We start from the raw sequence: 21,845 nt of genomic DNA, 5'->3' as shown, positions 1-21,845 counted from the left end.
AGTATGGGCTTCCTGTGAGGTAGCGAAGGCTGCTGCAAAAAAGGCAACAGTAGTAGGGGCCACAATGACGCAGGAAGAAAGAGGCCTAGACCTGACCACAGGACATGATGCGATGGAAGGTGCAGACCCACACACATCATCAACACATCTAAAGTGGCCGCACAATACAGAACAGACAGGGCCTAGGAAAAAGACCAAGGCTTCCAAATTAGATGGGGAACCTATTACACTGACCGAGGGTGACCTATACGACATCAGAAACACAGTTCGCAAAGTCACCAGGGATGCGCTCTAGGAAGCAGTGATGGAGCAGCAGAATGTGTTGGGGGTGCTCAGGGTGCTACTCCAAGAACTTCAGGTGCGGCCCCCACAGCAGGGAACGGTAGCCGTCTACGGGGCTACGGGTACATCAACAACCGAGCAGTTGCTGTGGGCCAAAATGGCTAATACCATCGCGTTAATGAAAGGAGTGCTGACAGTAGACAACACAGAGGACAAAGCCGTGGTAGGTCGGCTCAAGGGACTTGGCCTAAACTTGGCTGCCCTTTTGCGAGAGATATTATACCAGCTACAGGATGGAGGGACGATAGAGCTCCGTGCTAGGGAAGGATGCGCAGTATAGATGCTCAGTGAGCAATGAATCAACATCGAGCAACTGAGCCTCCAACGCAATGAAGTAGTAGCGCAGACTCAATAGTTGGAGAAAATCATCGAGGAAGCATGTCACTGCATCCCTGAGCTAGAGATTGCAACAAACGTACCAGTAGGTATATAGATCCACAAATTGGCCAGTGGATTCCATGAGGCAAATGAGGAAGCAACGAGGATCTAGTTGGACCTCAACTTGCAGATCACAGAACTACGACTGAAGGTGCAGCACTCTACACCCCTAGAAGTCAGAGAGCAGTGCCACCACGCCATTCAATCGGGGTTGGAAGAAATAGAGCACGCCATACAGGATTGCACAGGTTTGTTAGATCAGTCACTCTTCACCCTCACTTCATTGCAGGAAGACCCAATGCTACATCAGTTAGAGACAGAAGCACGGGAGTTGCAGCAGGCCTATGACAATGTCTGGGGGACCGCGCAGATGGTCACCCTTACTCAGTGATTGGCTAAGATGAGGGAGGCCCAAGCTCTAAAGGAACAGGTGGATGCGTGTGTCAGAAAGAAGTAGTGCTTAAAGCACGCATCTAGTCTTGGCTCGAGGAAGCATTCATGGTCACCTCCAAGATCGAGGGAAAGCTGCCATAGATGCAGGGCATATATGCACTCAGGTAAGGAATTGCACCTGACAACAATGCATCAGAGATATGTACACAACTGATACAACGGACAATAGAAGAATGTGCTGCAGACGTAAGCGAAGCGCAGAGGTTGTTGGATGGACTCCACGTGAAGATCACCACACCAGCAGAGTGACTCGAGACAAGTCACGATGATTGTGTTGGGGGCTTGTTGGGCAGCGGATCCCCCCATAGCAATGTAATGTAAAGACCCCGCAAAAATGCGAGCGCGAAGCACGAGAATCTAGGGTTGTCCGCCCTAAAATAATATAGTTTAATGTATGGTATGTCGGCTTACCCATGGTCCGCGGACCATGGGATTGTATAAATAGAGTGAGGCTCTAAGTGTAAAATCAAGTCTTAGCTTGGAGAAGTCATGTGGGTTTTTGAATGAGGAATTCGCTCTGAGTCTGTAAGTCCAAGTCTTGGGTTGTAGTAGTAGTAAGAGGCTCTGCAACTGAGTGCACAAAGGCCTGGTAGATTCCGCAGCTGTGTGCACGGACCCCTGCAGCTGAGTGCACAGGGCGGAGTTGGGATTGTCTCTAAACTGAGGATTAATAAAAGATAAGTTGATCTTGGAATATTCTGTGTCTATGCTTATATTATATTTATGCATCTCTTTACAGTTTATGATTGCGTACACTTGTTATGAATGTTGAATGATTAATGAGAATATTGGGCCCACATAATTAAGTTAAGATCTATAATAAAAGCCCAGTAAGGAATAGGGATCTAGACAAGCACCTCTTCGTGCTCTTTACAGAGCTATGTGAAAACAGTTGCACAAGTCGTGAAGGACAGATGGCTGCATGAAGTAGCGCAAGCACGCAAGATTGGTTTGCGACCTTCCCAGAATTCATCAAGGCATCCCTAGGGTGTGGAAACCTAGTTCCAACACCCTAGGGATGTCATTATGAAGTCTGGTAAGGTCGCGAACCAATCCTATGTGCTTGTGCTGCTTCGTACAGCTGTCTGTCCTTTGTGACTTATGCAACTGCTTCCGCATAGCTCTGTAAAGAGCACGAAGAGGTGCTTGTCTAGATCCTTACTCCTTATTGGGCTTTTATTATAGATCTTAACTTAATTATGTGGGCCCAACATTCTCATTAATCATTCAACATTCATAACAAGTGCGCGCAATCATAAACTGTAAAGAGATGCATAAATATAATAGAAGCATAGACACAAAATATTCCAAGATCAACTTATCTTTTATTAATCCTCGGTTCAGATACAATCCCAACTCCGCCCTGCACACTCAGCTGCAGGGGTCCACGCACACAACTGCAGACTCTACTAGGCCTCTGCACACTCAGCTGCAGAGCCTCTTACTACTACAACCCAAGACTCGGACTTACAGACTTAGAGCGAATTCCTCATTCAAAAACCCATATTACTTCTCCAAGCTAAGACCTGATTTTACACTTAGAGCCTCGCTTTATTTATACAATCCCATGGTCCACGGACCATGGGTAGGCAGACATACCATACATTAAACTAAATTATTTTAGGGTGGACAACCCTAGAGTCTCGTGCTCCACGCCTGCATTTTGCGGGGTCTTTACATTACATTAACCAAAACTTTGGGCTTCAAGCCCCAAAAACATGCTATGGGGGGATCCCTGGTATATAACCTTCAAAACTGAAATTAATGGACACTTATCAGTGGAATTATTTTCCTTGGACACATAACATATTTATATTACATTCAAATTAAATTCATTCCTAAGATGTATTTTAGTGCATTGAGGGTAGATTATGGCTAATTCCCTTTATTCCTCCTCCTGTTTTCTCTTGATATGTAGGGTGTCCATATGCATGGAAGATGTATGTAATATTTCGATCTTCATATCCTCTATCATACCTCCTATCTCACTTCTAGTAATCAAGGAGGAGGAAGAGGGACTTATCAAACCTTTTTTTTTCTCTACCTCCTTTTCTAGCAACCCTTGAATGATTTTTGAATATTGTTTGATATCATCATAACTGAGTTGATATATGTATCCATTAGTTAGTAGTTTGAGTATTTCCTTTAATTCTTCCCTTACTAGAACTAGGTTCAAGGAGTCTGGATCAAGGTGTAATTATGCACTCTTCAGTGACTCAACTAAAATATTTCCTCAAAATCTTCCAAAGACTCATTTTCTCCTTGGACCATCATGAATATCTCATCTCTAGTATCCCTTTTTATGAAATAATCTTGGTAATTTTTGTTGAAGGCTTGTTGCATGTTTTCCCATGTGGTGATGATTTCTCCTTCTAGGCTCATGAACCATCAAAAGGATACATCCTTAAAAGGGAACAATTTGAGCTTTTCCTCATTATTTGCATAGTCATAAGTCTTGCATACTACAACAAACTCAAAAATGAAATTGCTAGGATCTTCTGAAATCAAACCACAAAAGTGTTGTACGACAGATGGACTAATGTTTTTTCATTTTATCTTCTCCATCTATTTATTTAATGGGAAATATGAACACTTCTGGTTGTTTATATTTAACCATAGTATTGGTGGGATGTGAAGGTATTTCTCTTTCTGCGAGCTCCTCAAATATCCTCACTTTCCCACCAAAAAGGGCCTCAATGGAATTTGTCGATAGGGAAAGAGGATCACAATTAGCTAAAAGGGGATGGCTACTAGTGGAAATGGGGGTTTTTGGTAAGAATTTTCCTATTATATCCCCAAGTCTTTGAGGCATAAAAGAAACAATTTCTTTTTTTTTGTATTCTTTTGAAAATAATCTGCTATTGTAATTTTTTTCTTTTTATAGGAGATGAAATGAAAGAAAGAACATATCAACTAAGGAGTAGGGCAATACATACTTTGACACCTCCCCAGTAACACAGCCAAAAAGTGATGGCCCTCAATATTTCAACAATAATGTTACATCTCCCAAGGGTCTAAACTTTAATTGTCAACCCAGGTTTCATACAAACTTAAGACGAGTCAAAATTATATGTAAAGCAGGAATTATTTATTCCCTTTTTTTGATATTTATGTAGGTAGAAGTACTAAGATGAAATATAGTTGTACAAAGACCAATATTATTGTTTTAGGCTACAAAATAAAATGAAATTGTAATAAATGAAAGACAACAAGTAAAATTAAGCTAATTTTAAGAAAGGAAGTAAAACTATTCTAACTTCAAAGAATTAAAAGCACACCTATTCTATCTTGCAAGAAAAGAAAAAACTCTACTAAAATAAAAGATTGCAAATATTAAACACTAATTCTGCAGGAAAGAAGAAATTACTATAGCCATTCAAATAAAGGCATATACATGGTCTCCCTACCTCTAAATTCAATTCTCATGGTTCTTGTTAGCACTCTGTAATTTCTTAAGGCTGTGAAAGAAATCCAGAGGTAACCATAGAACCACTTTCAAGCTTAGAAGCTAGCCCTTCTAAACTCATATAGGGATCTCTCTATTTGATTTAGATTTGTTGTAGTGGGATTTTAGTTTAGTTATTAGGTTCAGAGATTTTTTTTTTTGAAATTTTTCATTTAAACTGCAAGGAAATGACATTGGGAAATGGAGTCAAAGTCTTAAGGTGATAAAAAACAGAAATATTAGAAAAGATTAAAACATGGCAAGGTAGGCGGGCTATTGGATCTTTGAAGCTTTGTGGAGTGAGAGGGAGGAATAGATTCAAATTCCATTAAACAAAGAGAATTTTAACATGGGTTCTATCTTTAACTTTAGTTTGAAAACATATAATTTCTTATAAGCTAGGATAGAGTGTAATTAAATAAGTTCAACCCTTCATTCTTCTTTTAAACAATTCAGATAAGAAAACATGTGGAAACAAAGCTATACAAGTTTACAAAAGGAAAGACATCACCAATTAACCTAACACATGAATCTTGGAACAATCTTTTGTATTAATGAAATGATCACTTTTAGTTCAGTGAACATCTTTACATAAAAAGGTGCTTTCTTGATACAAGTCCCAACATTTTTACTTCGATTTGTGAAGTACTTATACAAAAATGATCAAAAATATCTTGAGTGAAAATATCAAGATTTTTTAAAAAATATCCTAAACTGATTACAAAAATAGTACAAAAAATTAGGTAGCTAAAACTGATGTAGTGCTCTGGCACTATCTTCGAGGATTGTTGGTGATGACTTGGCCTAAAGAAGTGTTGCCTTGTTATTGAAGGTAAAAAATTGTTTTACCCAAGTAACTCGCACAATTTATCCCATCAGTCTTCACTTGGAGTGGTGAATTTGACTAGTTTTCTGTAAGTTTCATCTACCTTGGTATACTTTTGAAATGTAGGCTTGATAATGAATAAGTGATTTATCTCATGTTTGATAAATAGATCAAAATCCAAAGCTTCCATGAAGGCTTTTCTTGTGATGCTTCCTTTGATGGTAGAAAACTTTGACTTATCCCTTGCTATGGTATATAATTTCTGGTGATAATCTTCTAAATTGATAAGATTTTCTCCAATCCCTATCAAACCTGGCAGTCCCTTCTAATTTAGCACATTAAATTTTCTGTGGAATTTCTGAATGTTGGACTCCATATTGTGACACTTGTTCTCCAATTGAAGCATAAGGTTCCTTTTTGTAAGGACCCTCCTCACCTCCAAAATGGTCTTTGTCCTGTCTGCAATTTCAAATTCTTGTAGTTCTTCCTTAATATTCGAATTCAAAATTCTGATCAGAGCAGTATCTTCACTTGGCTTCTTCCATAAATCTACTTTTACCTCTTCAATTACCTCTTTATACCTCTGTATTAACTCTTGCTAAAAAATAATCTGAATTGAGGGCCATATCTCAGTCATGGCCTCATTTATTTCTACCCATATACTCTCTTTTGCCTATGACAATGTCTGTGCCATTGCAGACTCACTTTTCAATTGTTCAATCTTTTGTGTTAATTTATGAGTCTTTTGTAGCTTAGCTAAGTATACATTGTCAACCTTTAGTTTCTTCTCCTGAAGGTTCTTTAGCTGAGTTTTTAGCTTCTCAATTTCCTTTCCTCTAATTGATAGATCATCTATTGCCTTGATAAGTATCTCTGAAGAATATGTAGATTTCCCCTCAGTTATAGTTGTTAAAGTGGATGCCCCTGCTACTGATGTAGAAGCAATGGAAATTGTTGTCAGTGGAATGGCTGCCAACAGTGTGGATTTTTCTCTTTCCTTTAATAATTTCTCCATTTCAACCTCCATTGCTTTGATCTGTCCACTTTGTTCAATAATGATTTTGAACATATCTTCTTTTTCCTTCTCTAATTATCCGACTTCCTTAGCCTGTGGGTCTTCTATGGAGGGAAGTTTGAGCTACTTCTTAAGTGTTGCGATGTCAACATTTTTCCTTTTGATAATCTCTTCTGCCGATTTCACATTGTTGGGATCATATCCCAGTTTGATTACAAAGTCTTCTAATGATTTATTTTTGTATCTTTGGCTAGAGAAGAGACTTTATATAATTTAAGTTGAGACTGAATGTTATTTACAGAGGCTTGAAGCCTAGAAGCTGTCATTGCTGAAGTCATCAAAGTAGAGCACAACATCTCCCCTATTTTCTTGTGTAGGTCTATTTGATCAATTGGATGAATTTGATCATTATTGAAAGAAAAATTTGATTTCTTATCATATTCATGAGTCTTTGGGAAAGGGACTTTAGCATGCAGGAAGGTTATCTACTTTTTCCCTTTCTCTGTGTCAAAGGCAAAGAGTAGCCAATGATGTGAAGAGGTTGTCTGCTTCCAAAACGATGTATATGTTGTAGCTTTTAGTTGTTCATTTTTCTTCTTGATTTCTCTGTACTTAGAAAATATGTTTGGTTCAGCTTGGTCATGAACCAATTCCCCTAACTGAGAGGTGTCTAATGGATCCTAGGAGACCGAAGAGGATGGAGACCCTACAAAAATATCTTCAGTCCTCTTTGAAGCATGAGGGCCTGTCAAAATAATGGTGGACTGTGTATTCTCTTCTTGAAATATTTCTTCTATTGGATTAGTCCTTTGCCTCTTCTTGTAGATATGAAATTATTTCTCTAGAATTTATGTGACTGTGGGGGAAACCTCTTCCCTTGGCCTCTTGTCCTGCTTCTCCTGTGGTGTAGGATTTTGTGTTGTTGTAGTTGATATTACCTGCTCTTCTACCTCCTATAGAGTGTTCTCCAGCCATTGATCTTGGTTCATGTATTTCTCAATCTCTGGCCTGGGAGTGTGAATGTATGGAGTAGTCTTTTGTTCTACTCTTAGCTTTGAAATCACTCCCAAGGGGTGATATGACCAAGTAAAGCAGAGTTTGAAGTTCATTGTTTTAGGAGGATGTCTACTTCTTTAGTTGTTTCTCTTGTGTTGCAGATGAAAGAGCCGACTTGTGCTTTAATATTAAACTGTGATTTTCTCTTTACTGTTACAAAATGGAGATCATCTATATGAATCATCTGTTTAATGTATTCTAATGAGAAAATTCTCATTGGGACAAACTTTGGCAATCTGTAAGGTGCCAATTCACACCCATATACCCTAATTTTTGTGTAATTCTGGTACAAGTACTAGTTACCTGTTTTGGTCTGATCACTAAGGTGTAAAATCCTTCTTATTTCAAGTCCTATCCTAGGTTCAATTTCACTGTTCAATAGGAAACAAATTGTATATAGAAATTTATCAACTTAGACACTGAATGAAAACTCACTTGAATGCTTCCTCACCAAGGAAGTCTAATGAATTATAGATTGGGCATTGCCTTGTTCATCCAATCTTTGCAATGGAAACTGAAACCTGTCTTCCTGATGCTATAAAAACAAATAAACCAGAACTGATGCATATTTGAAGGTTCCTTATGTGGAAAATTTTAGGAATTGCTCATGGATCGCATTTGTTAGAAACTCACTGTAGTTGAAGATAAATGGGGCCTTTTCATCTGTTGAGAAGATTGATAGAAACATTATGATGGCCTCATCAACCCACTGATCGGATTGGTAACCCATGGAGATGATTTTTTTAGTTATCTCAAGGAAAAAGGAGGATGAATAGGGGGATTATTCTTTGTAATTGGGCATCCTCAGGGAGAAATGTTTCAAAAATCTTTGCTCTGTGAGGAAATGTTAGGTTCTTGTAGAGTTCCATGAGGTAATATACTATAAAAGGTTTCATAGGTGCAGAGTTTTGAATTTTGAGCATCTGGGAGATGGATTCAGAGGTGATGGTGAAAAGGATGTCATTATTTTGGGTTGCAATTTCCCTTTGACTATGAATATATCGAAATTTTCACCATGAGACAAATTTTGGGTAGTGGTAGTTCTAAGGGAAAATGAATTGTGGCAGGGAGGAATCCCACAAGCCCAATTCATCGTTGAGTTCTATAAATTTTGTTGTAATCAATTGTGGAGTTCATAAAGGTCAAACTCACAACTAGTTTCACTGATTTTATACTCCTGGTCTACTAGAGGTTGTTGGTCCAGATCAATGATAGGGGGTAGGAGAGGGTTCTTTTCTGTAATCTTAGTATTTCCTTTAGGAGCCATAATAGATAGAAAAGAACTATGAATTTAGAGTTTACTCAAGAAAGTTGGATGAAAACTGGTGCTTGGGAATATAGAGGTTGTTCAATCATTGACTGGTCATAATGGTAGGTTGGTTCGATGACTAGACATTCTGTATATAGACTTTGTACGCTGACTGGGTGCTGGAGAAAGTTCTAGCTACAAATGCTTTGGAATGATGAAGGGAGGGTGAATGAATGCATTTTGGTTTGTTTTATTAGCAAAAGTTTGATTACAGTTGTAATTTAATTGTTTAAAGGAGCAGGTCCATTATCACAGGAATGGTTACATAATGACTATAGAATAGTGCCATGTGTCGGAATGGTAGTGGTGCAGGGGCGGGAGGTGACCGTGATGGGATAACAACGAAGTAGGGAGTGTCATGTGGCATAATTACATTGGGGCAGAGTGGGGAAAGAACGCACCACATGGCAAAATAACAGTGGAGTGAGAGTGCGGGGTTGAGTCAATGGTCACAAAGGCAGGAGTGGAAAGGTGGATTTTGGAGGGGGGTGGGACAGTATGTAGTTTTAGACAGGGGTGGGGTCTGCAGTGAGCGAGAGGGCAACACATTGAACGAGCGGTAAATTGGGAGGCTGCTTTTCGAACTCCCCCCCTTGGTCAACCGTCGGGGGGGGGGGGGTCCGAACTCATCACCCGTCATTGATCCAGGTGGGTGAGACCTCGCCTGTTCATTTTTGCGCCAACATTACTTACAAAACGACAACATGTATAAAACAAACACTTTATTCAATAACTATTAAAAATCGTGTTTATACAAAGTGATAACACTATTGTATTAATTTTATTTTAATCTAATTTAACCACATTTAAACAGTGTGGTAATCTAACCTTAAATTAACCTGATTAAACCACTTTTGACCACGATTAAATTGTGTGGTCAAACAATTTTTTCTGACTAATCTAATTTTATTCAACAAGTTTAATCACGCTTAAACAATGTGATTAAACTAACTAATCCTACTTATCTAACTCTAATGTGGCATTTTAACTGGCTGCACATTATTCAAACTTTCTAAAAGCATTTCTCATGCATATTTTTTTTTTAATTTTTGAAATGCAATGGCATTTAGACTTGCTCACTTATTTTGGGGTATTTTCATTTTTTCTTATTTTTTATTTCTTTTTTTTTTCACATATATATTTTTTCTTTCTTTTGTATCCCCTTTCTTTTCTTTTTATTCTATTTATTCTATTTTTCTTTGGAAATCATTTGCAGAATGAAACATTATTTACAACAATCACAATCATGAAAATTCACAGATAATCAACTTATGATCCTATAAATTATAGGACCCTAATAGTGGCTCCAATGGGGATGACATCCTCCTTGTGAGGTGTCAAGAATATTGTAGATTAGTAGACTTCATCCATTGGGAGAGTTGTCCTTATTCTATACTTGAACTGATTCACCTGATGTTATTCAAAAACATGTGCAACAAATCATCAAAATCTTAGGGCCTCCTCTTCAGGCTTTAACACCTAATGTGAGCCACCCTCACTCTTGCAGTAAAAGAGTAAAATGATATCTAAAATGATTCCAAATGAAACTGATCTATTCTAGAATAAAGTAATGTTTGATTAGTCTGCCATTGACAGGTCCACCTCAGAGTCCTTCTCTAGTTAATTCTTTTAATAAAAATGCATTATTGCCTCTGAAAGTCTCAATTTTGTATGGCCCTTTCCACAAAATATCGAATTTACCATGCTTTCCTTTGTCTTCATTCCTTGAGTCCCATTTTAACACAAGGTCATCTATTTGGAAGTCATCTTCCTTTGTTCTCCTATCATGGATCTTCTTAATTTTATCCTGAATGAGTTGAGTTTTGTTGTAGACCTCCTCCTTGGATTGTTGCAACTGAATGGTCTGATTTATCCTTCTTTGCAAATCATTTGTTTCTACTTGTGCTTCCTACAATAGATTTAGCACAAGGATTCCTAGGGAAGTAGGAAAAATTGCATCTACTCCATATACTAATTGAAATGGAGACATCCCAATATATTTCTTTGTGCTAATTCTATCAGCCAATAGGGCATTAATCAACTTCTTATGCATGGATTTTTTTATTTTCCTGCAATAATTTCTTGATGATGTTGACTAGACTTTTGTTATAAGACTCAACTAATTCATTCCCTTGTGGATAATAGGCAGTAGAGTGTCCTAATTTTATGTTGTATTTGTTGCACAAACCAACCATTTTCTTTGATTTAAAGGCTGCAACATTGTCAGTGATAATCTTATGTGGACATCCAAACTTAGACATAATGTTACCTTCTAAATATTGAATTATTACAGTTTATGTGGCATGTCTGGTTGGAATAGCCTCAATCCACTTGGTAAAGTAGTCAGTGGCTATCAAGATCCATTTATGTAGACTTGAGGAGCTTGGGTGGATTTCACCAATGAAATCCAGACCCAACTGTTGAAAAGGAACCTCAACTAAAATATGTTTCAATGGTAAAGGAAAAATATTTCTCTTGCCTTAAAAAATTTGGCACTGGTGGCAAGTGGTGACTTTCTTATGCACATCGGCAAACATGGTAGGCCAGTAAAAACTAGCCCTCAGGATTTTGTTGCCTGTGGTCTTCCAGTAAAAATGGCCTCCACAGTGTTCTTAATAAAACTCTTCCATGACAATGTCTGCTTCATATTTCAACAAACAGTTTAGCAAAATACTTCCATCAACTTTCCAATACAATCTGATCTAAAATACAGAATTTCATAGCTTTCATTTTTAGAAATCTAGCTTTTGTCTTGGTTAAACCAGGAGGATCTTGTAAAAATTTGTAACACAAAGATAATGTTTGCATACCATGGAGATGTAGCAAAGGCCTTTAATACATGTGGAGTCACCATCTCTTCCTTTTCATCAAGTGCAACAATAAAATTAATATCCAGTGCGTGAAAATTGGACTCAGCCATAAGCTTAGCCAATCCTTATCCTTTGATGAGCTTGGAAAGTCTTATCTCAATGTCATATTCTAGGATGACTGAAATCCATTTTCCTCTCCTACCATCTGGGTCAGTTTGTGTCAGAATATCCTTTACCACAACACTTGGGACAAATGCAATGATATGAGAATGTAGGATGTAAACTCTAAAGTCTTTTAGTGCCTTAACCAAAGAAAAGGCTTGTTTCTCCATGATGTTATACTTTAATGAGGAATCCCTTAAAGCTCTGTTGAAGAAATATATGGGTTGTTCATATCCTTCACTATTTTTCTGCAACAAAACAACTGCAATAGTATGCTCATATGCAAAAGAAAAAATCATAAAATCCTTTGTAAAGTTAGGGCTTATCAAAACAAGAGTAGTGGTTAAAGCTAAATTTACTTCACTAGAAGATTTATTGGCTTTAGTATTCCATTTTATTTCAATATCTTTCTTTAGCATGTTTGTAATGGCTTTTAAGATCTTGGCCAAGTTAGGAATAAATCTTCTAAGGAAATTTATCCTACCAATGAAGGATTGAACTTCTTTCTTGTTTCTGGGAGGGTCAATTTTTAGTATGGCTTCAACTATGCTAGGATATATTCTAATACCTTCTTTTGAAATGATATGACCTAGAAGTTTTCCCTCCTCTAAACCAAAAAGAGTTTTCTGAGGGTTTACAAAGATACCATATTTTCTACATTTTAAAAAACCCTTTCTCAAATGCAATAGGTGTTCTTCATCTGTTTTTGAAAACACAGTTATATCATATAGGTAAATCAAAATGAACCTATCTATTTCATCAACAAATGTTATGTCCATGGATCTTTGGAAAGTGGCCCCAACATTCATAAGTCCAAAGGAAATTTTTACATACATAAAAGTCCCCCAAGGTGTAGTAAATGTTTTTTTTGTGTTGATCATCAGGATGAACCAAAACCTAGTTGTATCCTAAGAAACCATCCAGCAAAGAGATTCTATTGGAACCAACTACCTTTTGTAGGATATGATCCATTTTGGGCAGAGGGTAGTTTTCCTTAAGAGAAACCTTGTTCAGATTCCTAAAATCCACACAGAGCCTAATTTCACCTGTTTTCTTTCTGGTAGGTACTAGATTAGAGACCCATTTTGAAAATCTGAGGGGTACAATGATATTTGCATCAAAAAGTTTTTTAACTTCCTTTTCTATCAAAGGTAATAAGATTGGATTCACTCTCCTCAATTTCTATTTGAAGGGCTTTTGATCTTCTCTAATGGGAATGGTGTGCTGTATGATACTAGTATCATATGATTTTAAATATTCATAGCTCCAAGAAAACACATCAGAGAATTCCTTAAGTAGCTCAATGTATTTTTGTTTTTCTTTAGGAGGTAAGGATTTGGACAGTTTCACAATTTTAGGATTCTCTGCAGTTCCTATGTTACAGTCCTCTACCTCGGCTCCTATTGGTTCTATTTTTGGCTTTTTGGCTACATCATTGAAGTCAAAAATCTCTTCCAATGGTACCAATCCTCTTGGAAACACATTGTCTTTTAGTTGCAGAACCTCAAGTTCTTCTTGATTGTCATCAATTTCATTTAACACTATTTCTTTTTTATTTTCCTGTACATCATTATCTGTATCAATATATACAAACTCAAAATAATATTTAATTGTAAAAAATTCTCTACTTGTTTGTCACTTCCAAAAACTTGCTAATATCTTACATTATCCGGGACAACTGGTCTATGTTTTATTTCAACCTCATATTTTCTGTTAGGATGGAATGAAACCTTACAAGTAATAGTTGAAGTAGCTAAATCATGCGAAAAATATTCTGGCCTCTAGGAGTAAGAGACAATTGATATTCAGGGAAATACTAAAGAAAATCTAAAACTGCATTTCTATAGGCTCTTAATCTAGGGTGTTTGGATGAATACTCACCTTTAATCTAGTTAATGATGAGTTCCAAATCTTTGTGCACAATTTTTTTTTTCCCTTGACCTTTTTAAAAGTTACATTCCTATGATTAATGCTTCATATTCAACTATATTGTTTGTACATTGAAAGTTTAGTTTGTAAGAGTGTCCTTTAGCTATCAAGTTTATGAGTTTAGAATCCTGACACCTACCCCTACTCCTTCCTTTCTTACATCCCCATCAAAGTCCATGTTCCATAGAGCTTCACTCTCTTCCTCTAGTTTCCCAGTTTCAAATTTCATTTCCTCTATCTTGCTTCGCTCAGCTTCAAAATGTGAATCTTCCTCCTCTATAGATTCATCATTGTATAAAATAAAGGAGTCTAAATCTAAATGCATAGAGTACAGGGGGTAATTGTTTGGTTTTTCTTGGATACTAACCATGTATTTCATGACAGTCTCCTTATATAGTATTCTCTACTGACCAAAAATAGGAATGGTAACATAGGTCATATTCATTTGCAAAGTAACTTATAACTTTTCTCCCCAATACCTTGATAGTAACATTCCAACTTAGGGGGTATGTTTGCTACTACAATGTCCATGACAAGAATTTTGACTGGGATTTGGGCTAAAGTGACACACAGGCCTTTGATGAGACCTAGGCATTTGACCTTGCTAGAATCTGTTGTGGCCAGCAACAACCCCCCTTCTTATTTAGTGTTATTACTAATACTAAATAAGTGGGGACCGTTAGTCAAAAAATTTAAAAAATCAATTAGTGCTTGAATTTCCTTTTTTCAATAAAACTTACCATCATAAACTTAGGAGAATACCCTTGAAAAATATAAAAAGCTTAAGTTTTATGATAAGGTAGGATAAAATCACTCCTTAAGAAATATCGCATCGCAAAAAGGAAAATGGATACCTCCTTACAAACACAATTCTAAGGTTGCGAGATCACAATGCGAAACTTCATCGCATCGCATGCATCAAATATCACTTACGCTGAAAAACCTCAAACTTCCGATATGCGATGGCGCATATCGCAAATCACATTTTGCGGAAAAAACATTAACAAATGATTGTCATATGCTATGCTCCAGTGATATTGCGATTTTGCAATGTTGCGATATTGCGATGTTGTGATATTGCGATATTGCAATCGTGCGATAGAGCAATATTGTGATGTTGTGATCTACGATATTGCGAAGCAAATCAAAAAATCACTTCATCTCAAATCTTTCGGGCTCATTGTTCAAAAAGTATTTTCCATAACCGAGACCTGGTTACGTGCTTTAATGCTAATTAATGAGTTAGTTGCCAATCATTAATGAAATAGGGTTGCGTGCTTATCGAAGAGCCATTTCACGTAAGGTGGTATATTTTATATGTCTTCGGCATTTAAAGCTTTCTCGTCACCTTTTCCTTATCATGATTCTCACCTTATTTGTAAACTGTAGGAACAAAGAACAGAGAATGATACAAAGCAGTATTCAGGAAACTATGGGAAAGAAAGGCAAAGCTTCGAGTTCTGAAGATCAAGAAATGACACCCTTGTATACAGACACTACCTGTAACAGAGACGTTGGTATTACTACTTGGAGGCACGTATAGTCTACTTGAGGAAGAGAATCCCAAAATAATGGAGGTTATAGCTATTGAAGGCTCACACAGGTCTTCTAAGGCGTCTATTACAGAACTAGCTTGCTCATTCTTACACCGAATAGTGGTGAGGCCCAAATGCTTCCATACACAGACATGGTTAAATGGGTACTCGATAGCACTAACATCACAAAAAGACAATTTAAGACTCAGTGTCAGCAACTTACAGAATTGTTATTTTCACAAAATTTAAGCTTTATATCTGCTAACAAAAAGCACACAAGAGGCAAAAAATCGCATCAAGGAAGCCCAGATCAAGAAACAGAGGCAGTTTCTGATGCGCCTAGCTGAGCAAAACCTCTTGAAAGGGAAAGCCTCTAATTGATTAGTCACCTGTAAACCCAGAAATTTGGAAGAAAGCAATGCTAGAGGTAAAAAAGTAAAACTTGAATCCTAAAACTAATGGTATTTGTCAGAAATATCTTCAAAATGGTATGTATATATGCTTAGTAACTGCAGACAGGCTGGAGATAGAAGGCTCAAGAAAAGGCAGAATCAATCAAAAGATTGACTAAGTTGAATTGGGATTCTTACTGGGAACATTTGGTAAAACCACACAGTCAGTGCATGACTGTCAATTGTATCATCAATTCTGCCGAGAAGATGGCACCAGCACTTGCCGATGTCGTTTTCGCAGGACAGTGAAATTCGAAAGTCGGTTAGCTGAATCTTCTCAAACAAATGCTGAACGCTTGCTATTTCAAGGAACATATACAGAAATAGTTAGTTAGTTTTAATTTTAGATTCAATGTTAGTATTAATTTTGCTTTATTTTTGCCTGAAATGAGGACGGTCATTTAAACCGTATCCTACATTTTTGTAATAAGTTAGTTTTAGATTTAGTTAGTAGTATTTAAACCCTTCTCATGCATTTAGAGAAGGGTATTGAAATTTGTCAAAATCTTTTCCTCAGAACATGCACTTTTGCACCCTCCGAGGAGGTTTTGATGAATGAATGGAACATGATTTATTGATATCTACATTTAATATCTACTACTGATGTTGCACTTTTGTACTCTTAGTGGATGTTGGATTAAGAAGAGATAAATCATTATCTCTTGAAGCTCATGAGTAGAACTAGTTATAAATGGTACTTATATCTCTTAACTCTTTCTACCTTTGTGTTAAAGTGATATTTATGTTTATTTGTTTATATATTGATGCGTGAATGCTTGAGTTATCATTTGGCACTTCTGTATGGTGATAGCTATTTATCTATGCTTAATGTATGAGTAGCTTATTATGTGATATGTTTTTCACAACTGTTTCATCTAACTTTTTATACGAAGTGGTTTATCTCTATTGAATTATCTTCTTATAACAATTGAATGATCTTTATTACCACTTGTTATTTGTAATCATTTTAGATTGCATAACGGAAAGATTACACCCTGGGTTACTGTAGAATTAGATATTTCAGTTTATTACAATACAATTGCATGTTATTAGATTAGAGTTAAAGTAAAAGCATTTCACTTAGGAACTTTTAGAAAGGAAATATCAAATCTCAACACACACACACACACATCAATTGGGAAACTGGTCCCATATCCCCAATCAGACCCACTATACTAAACGGAAAATGAGCTGCTAACCAAGGTCCAGACCAGGTGGGTATCCCCCTTGTTGTAGACCTGATTTTCGAGGCTTCAACATAATCAAATAAATACAAATCTTTGTAAGGCCTTGTGATATCTAAACCCAATTTTGTCATGATGGCTCTGGGCATCAGATTATGAGAAGCACCAGATTCAAGCATTGTGTTATGCAGAATCTTTTCATGAATATTCAAACTAATGTAGAAAGGAGGCGTAGTTCCATCCTGAGATTTTCCTTCCACTTCAGGTCCAAATAACAACTCAGGCCAGTCATTAGTCAGTTTACTATGTTTGTGCCTTCCCCTATTTTTAGGGCTTTCATAACTTGGGACCTATATGAATTTTTATTGATTAATTATATTAAGGGAATCAAAATTTTAACTTTAGCCAACTTAGTCTCAATGGTGAAAGAGGTTTGAGTTTTGTCTATCTCTTTAGTGTTCTAATCCTATTTTTTAGGAGGTTCTTTTTTAGAGTCATCTTTTGTTTGGATAGTGGAAGGGGCATCGTTTGCATTTTGCTGGGAGGATTTTGTTATAGACATTTTTGTGCCTTACAGCATGAAGCATGAAATGTCAATAATCTAAGGGATCCAAAGTCCCTAAACATGTTGTTCCTACCCCTAGAGGAACAAGGTCAGCAAACCACAGCACTGAATATCAGTTCTCCACCTGAAAACACTAAAAAACAAGCTAATTCTGGACCATGTAAACTGCCCCACTGAGCATCTGCGCTGAATGTCAACTGCTCCACTGTGTACCTGCGCTGAATGTCAACTGCAAAGAAGGCTACCTGCGCTGGGCGAGTTTGGCCAAGTGGCACAGTCATTCCTCAAGGTGTCAATGCCCAGGAAGCTTCCAAAATGACACTTGGATCAGGGAATTCGACTTGTGATGAGTAAGAGGGTCTAGATCTCCAAGTGGAAGCAAGAACCTCCAAGTGGACTCAAGAACTGAAGAATAACTGAAGTGGGAGAGGACACTAGTCAGCTCCATGCCAAGCTCAAGCTGACTCATCCTTTCTCCAAAACTCCTATATATAGAGCTCTCTCATGAGGTCTAGGGAGGCGGGAATCTTGTGAATGTAAGGAAGTGCTGTTGGTTTGAGTATAGAACTATTGGGTGATTTTCTTGAAGGAGGTGAAGAGGAGATTTCTTTCTGCTGGGAGGTGATGCTGGATTGGGCCTTTTATGGTTGTATTACTTCCTGAACTTTACTTCTTCCATTAATAAAGCATTTGAGGTTCTTCTATATGCATGTGTCTCAATGGTGTATTGTTATACTTGTGTATTTGATTTATTCTAATCCTTGAATCAATTATGAATGTATGCTTCTTGTAGTTTCCCTCTCTTGCCATTTTGCAGGATCTTGGTGTAGCTGGGCCAGTGAAAGAGCAAGGAGCTGGGAGCAAGCAGCAAAGAGAGAAGATTGGATCAATCATTAGCGTAAGACAACGGTTAGTGGATCTCTTTCTCCCCTCTCTTACATCTCATAAAGAAGTAATCTCGAATAGCTTTGCTTTGATTGTTGCTGAGGTACTATCACCCTTAGAGTGGGATAGGGTCATTCCGTATTGGATACTTTTCCCAACAACAAATTGGCGACTCCGCTGGGGATCGTATCTTGTTGGTTGTTTGTGTTTTTGCTATTCATTTCATAAACACTGGGAGTACCGAATCGAACTGCATTTGGATCTTTCAAATGCAAAGTAGAGGGCAGCTACTCTAGCTCAGTTTCTGGGCAAGTTTATGATTTGAAGAGCTGATCCACACGGACTCTAAATAGCTCTTAGTGATAGCTTTTCATCCTCCTTTTCATCCCTTAGTGTGTACTTGACTGATAGCTTCTGATTTGGCCAAAAACTGTGAATGTTTGAGCAATCTGTGACCCGGAAACTGAGAAAAACGAAAGTTTATCTCTTCAGTGCAGGCACTGTGAAGGCAGTCTGCATTTCAGCGCAGTTCCCGAAGGGGCTACCTGCGCTGAAGGTCAAACTGCCAGTGTACTACCTGCGCTGAACCAGTTTTGCCTAGAGCTACTGGGGTTCCCTCCTGTTTATTGCCCTGTTTTCACCCTTGTTTTTGCAGCCTGTTACCAGTCAATGTACCTATCTGAAACCAACTTTCCTTGCCACTATTCCGCCTCGGTTGTATAAAGAAACTGTATTTGTTCTTTGTGTATTTCTTATATCATTTGCAGTTTCCCATAACGAAAGTGAACTAGTCTTGCTGTGGCCTCTTAGATCTAGACCTGTGTTAAGTGTCGTTTTGATCTTAAGAGTTAGTTTGTTTACTGTTCATAGCTGATTGAGCTTTTGCTTTCGTCATATGGTTTGAATTTATATATTTCTAGTGTCGAAACAAGTAAATCTTAAGGTGTCTTTTGATTTTGGACAAACTTGTTTGCTTTCACTTGAAATTGAATTCGAAATTATACAACAGCTTTCTTTTTGTATTGCACCAACATTAAGAAAGAGAAAAGAAATACCTGCATTGTGCATGTGCATTTTGACAGCTTGCATGTTGATTTAGGGAAAAGTGCATTAGTGTGTGCTCTATGATCTGTGTGAAAAGATGATGTCTTTCTTTTCCCTCAGTAGTTAAGATTTTCAAGGTTGAAAGATTGAAAAGCTTGCTTATCATCTTAGACTGCATTTAGGAGTGTTACTATACATCTCGTGGTGATCCATAAAGGCAAATTGCTAAACAAGATCAACCTTAAAATAAATTGAATTTACATAACAACGCATTGAAACATAACGCAAACACATAGAGGTCTAAGCTAGAGACGTGTTCCGGCGTCGTTAAACGTGATATCTTAGCGTTGAGTGGTTGGGTGATTCCTCCACGGTGAAGCGATAAGTATCAATACGGACTTGTGCTCCCACGTACCGTCGCGTATATATTGGGAGACCCCTATAGGAATAAAGCCTTTATCCATAGGAAACCGTGTCGGCCGCCCTACTGATCGCAATGCAGTGAACACAGCATTCACGAAGATCGACCACTCGTACCGTAAAACGTATTCTGTGGTTTTGCGAAAAGTTTGGCACACCCTCTGCCTAGATCTCCAGAGCAGTTTCTTTTGGCCTTTTTCAAACTCTATAACTGAAAAAGTCCATCCGAGCATTTGTCACTTCGGGCTCGTTAAAACATCGAAGGAGACTAGAGTCATCTTTAGCTTTTTCTCGACTCTTAAAAAGTGAAAAAGCAAGTTGTGTCTAAAGCGTCGTTATAAAATTTATTTTAAACGGAACATAATCACCTCCTATTCCTGCGTTGATCTTTAGGTTGAGAACATGGAACGCCCCAACCAAGGAATTCCACATGATGGAAATCCTAGTCCTTTCTCCTCTTGGGGAGAAGTTGGTGCGCCCCACATGGCCACATTGTCGCTTCCAGGACTGACAATTGGCCTGCCAATTTGGCTATTCTCAACCAATGTAGTTCAGAACACCATGGTTCCTGAACAGTCGAGTCAACAGTTAGATCAGTCTAGAGCTGCCCACCAGCCTTCTACTTCCTATAACTCTTCCTCCAATCCTTCATCTTCGCAAGGTAGAGCCGGCAAAAGCCAAGCTCCCATGGAGAAGAAGGAGAGGAAGAAGAAAGAGAAGAAGAAGAAGGAGCCTAAGGCGACTGGGGGCAAGCAAAAGACATCTGACAGAAATCCACACACAGCACAGACCGGGCCTAAATCGCCATGTGTCATATGTAGAGGAGACCACTTCCATAGAGATTGTCCCTGTATTCCCCGGATACTAAGGGACTGGTCCCCTCGGTTGCACAATTCGGGAGCATCAACCTCTGATAGCCATGTTGAATGCTTACCGTCAACCAGCGAAAGTGAAGGTTCAAGACAAAGAGGGGGAACAAGATCCCCCTGCAGACTGTGTGAAGGCGATCACGCCATCCACCGTTGTCCCTTCTTAGACGAAGCGAAAAGAGTTTTGGAAGATCGCCCGGTTTCACCGTTGAGACTTCCTCCTGGATACAAAAAACTCGTGCCAAGTCCTTCGTTGGTTGAAAATACAGCTGGCCCGCTCAAGTGGTCAGCTGAAGCATCAGTCATTGAAAATGAACCTACTGAATCCAGACCAGAAGAAAGTCTAAAGGTCGAAACGGCAGTTGACCCGGTTCCGCCTTCAGAGGTTTCATCTTGACACCGTCAATGAAGATTCATCTTCAAATGACACCCTCACTGAAGAGAATAAGGATGACACCATCCAGATTCTTTTCATCAACACCGACTCTGATGAGCATCAGGGCAATGCGCCCATTCCTTTATCGCAGGAAGGAACATCGTCAGGGTCATATCCGGCCGTGTATTCGGTCCCACCACCAAGCAACCTGGTTGTGTCCTTTGATTGGAACCAACTAGGCAGACCCCGGTTGCCAGCCAGTATACCATTCAGAATCATAGTCCAAATTTACAGAATGGTAATGGCTGGAACTATCATTGATGAAGGGGCATCTGTGAGTATCCTTTCCTCTATTGCTTGGAAAGCACTGGGTTCCCCGGCGCTTTTGCCTGAGATAAGAAATCTCTCGGGTTTTGATAAAGGAACCAGTCGACCATTAGGGATCCTCCCCAATGTGCCCGTTACATTGAAAGGGAAGACTGTTCAAATGAACGTGATGGTCATTCAAGGACCCTTGGATTATAACCTACTCCTTGGACGAGACTATATATATTGCATGGGAGCTATAGTCTCCTCACTCTTTAGAGTAATGTGTTTTCCACACGAAGGAAGGATGGTCAAGCTCGTGGACCAACTTTCATTTCCGGGATCACGCATCGCAAATAGTCAAATACCAACCCTGAATGGTCTATTCAATCAAGAAATGTCTCCACCCCCAGTCCTCCTTCCCGATGAGTGCAAGTGATTCGGAAAGATGGGACTGGAACCCAGGGGGCATGCATCCTAGTCT

The 21,845-nt window shown here is 38.3% G+C and overlaps 1 pseudogene; it reads left to right on the top strand.

Moving 5' to 3' along the window:
• The first annotated feature begins 304 nt into the window (after positions 1–304).
• The window catches only part of LOC149187030 (GDT1-like protein 5 pseudogene), an 81,227-nt pseudogene continuing 59,686 nt past the window's right edge, over positions 305–21,845 (top strand).

This window comes from Pinus tabuliformis, chromosome 3_1, assembly GCF_031772625.1.
Source record: "Pinus tabuliformis cultivar Carrire ecotype Pingquan chromosome 3_1, CPIR1, whole genome shotgun sequence".
NCBI classification, from domain to species: Eukaryota; Viridiplantae; Streptophyta; class Pinopsida; order Pinales; family Pinaceae; genus Pinus; species Pinus tabuliformis.
The sequence above is the reverse complement of the archived record's forward strand: the minus strand, read 5'-3'. Positions and strand labels throughout refer to the sequence as shown.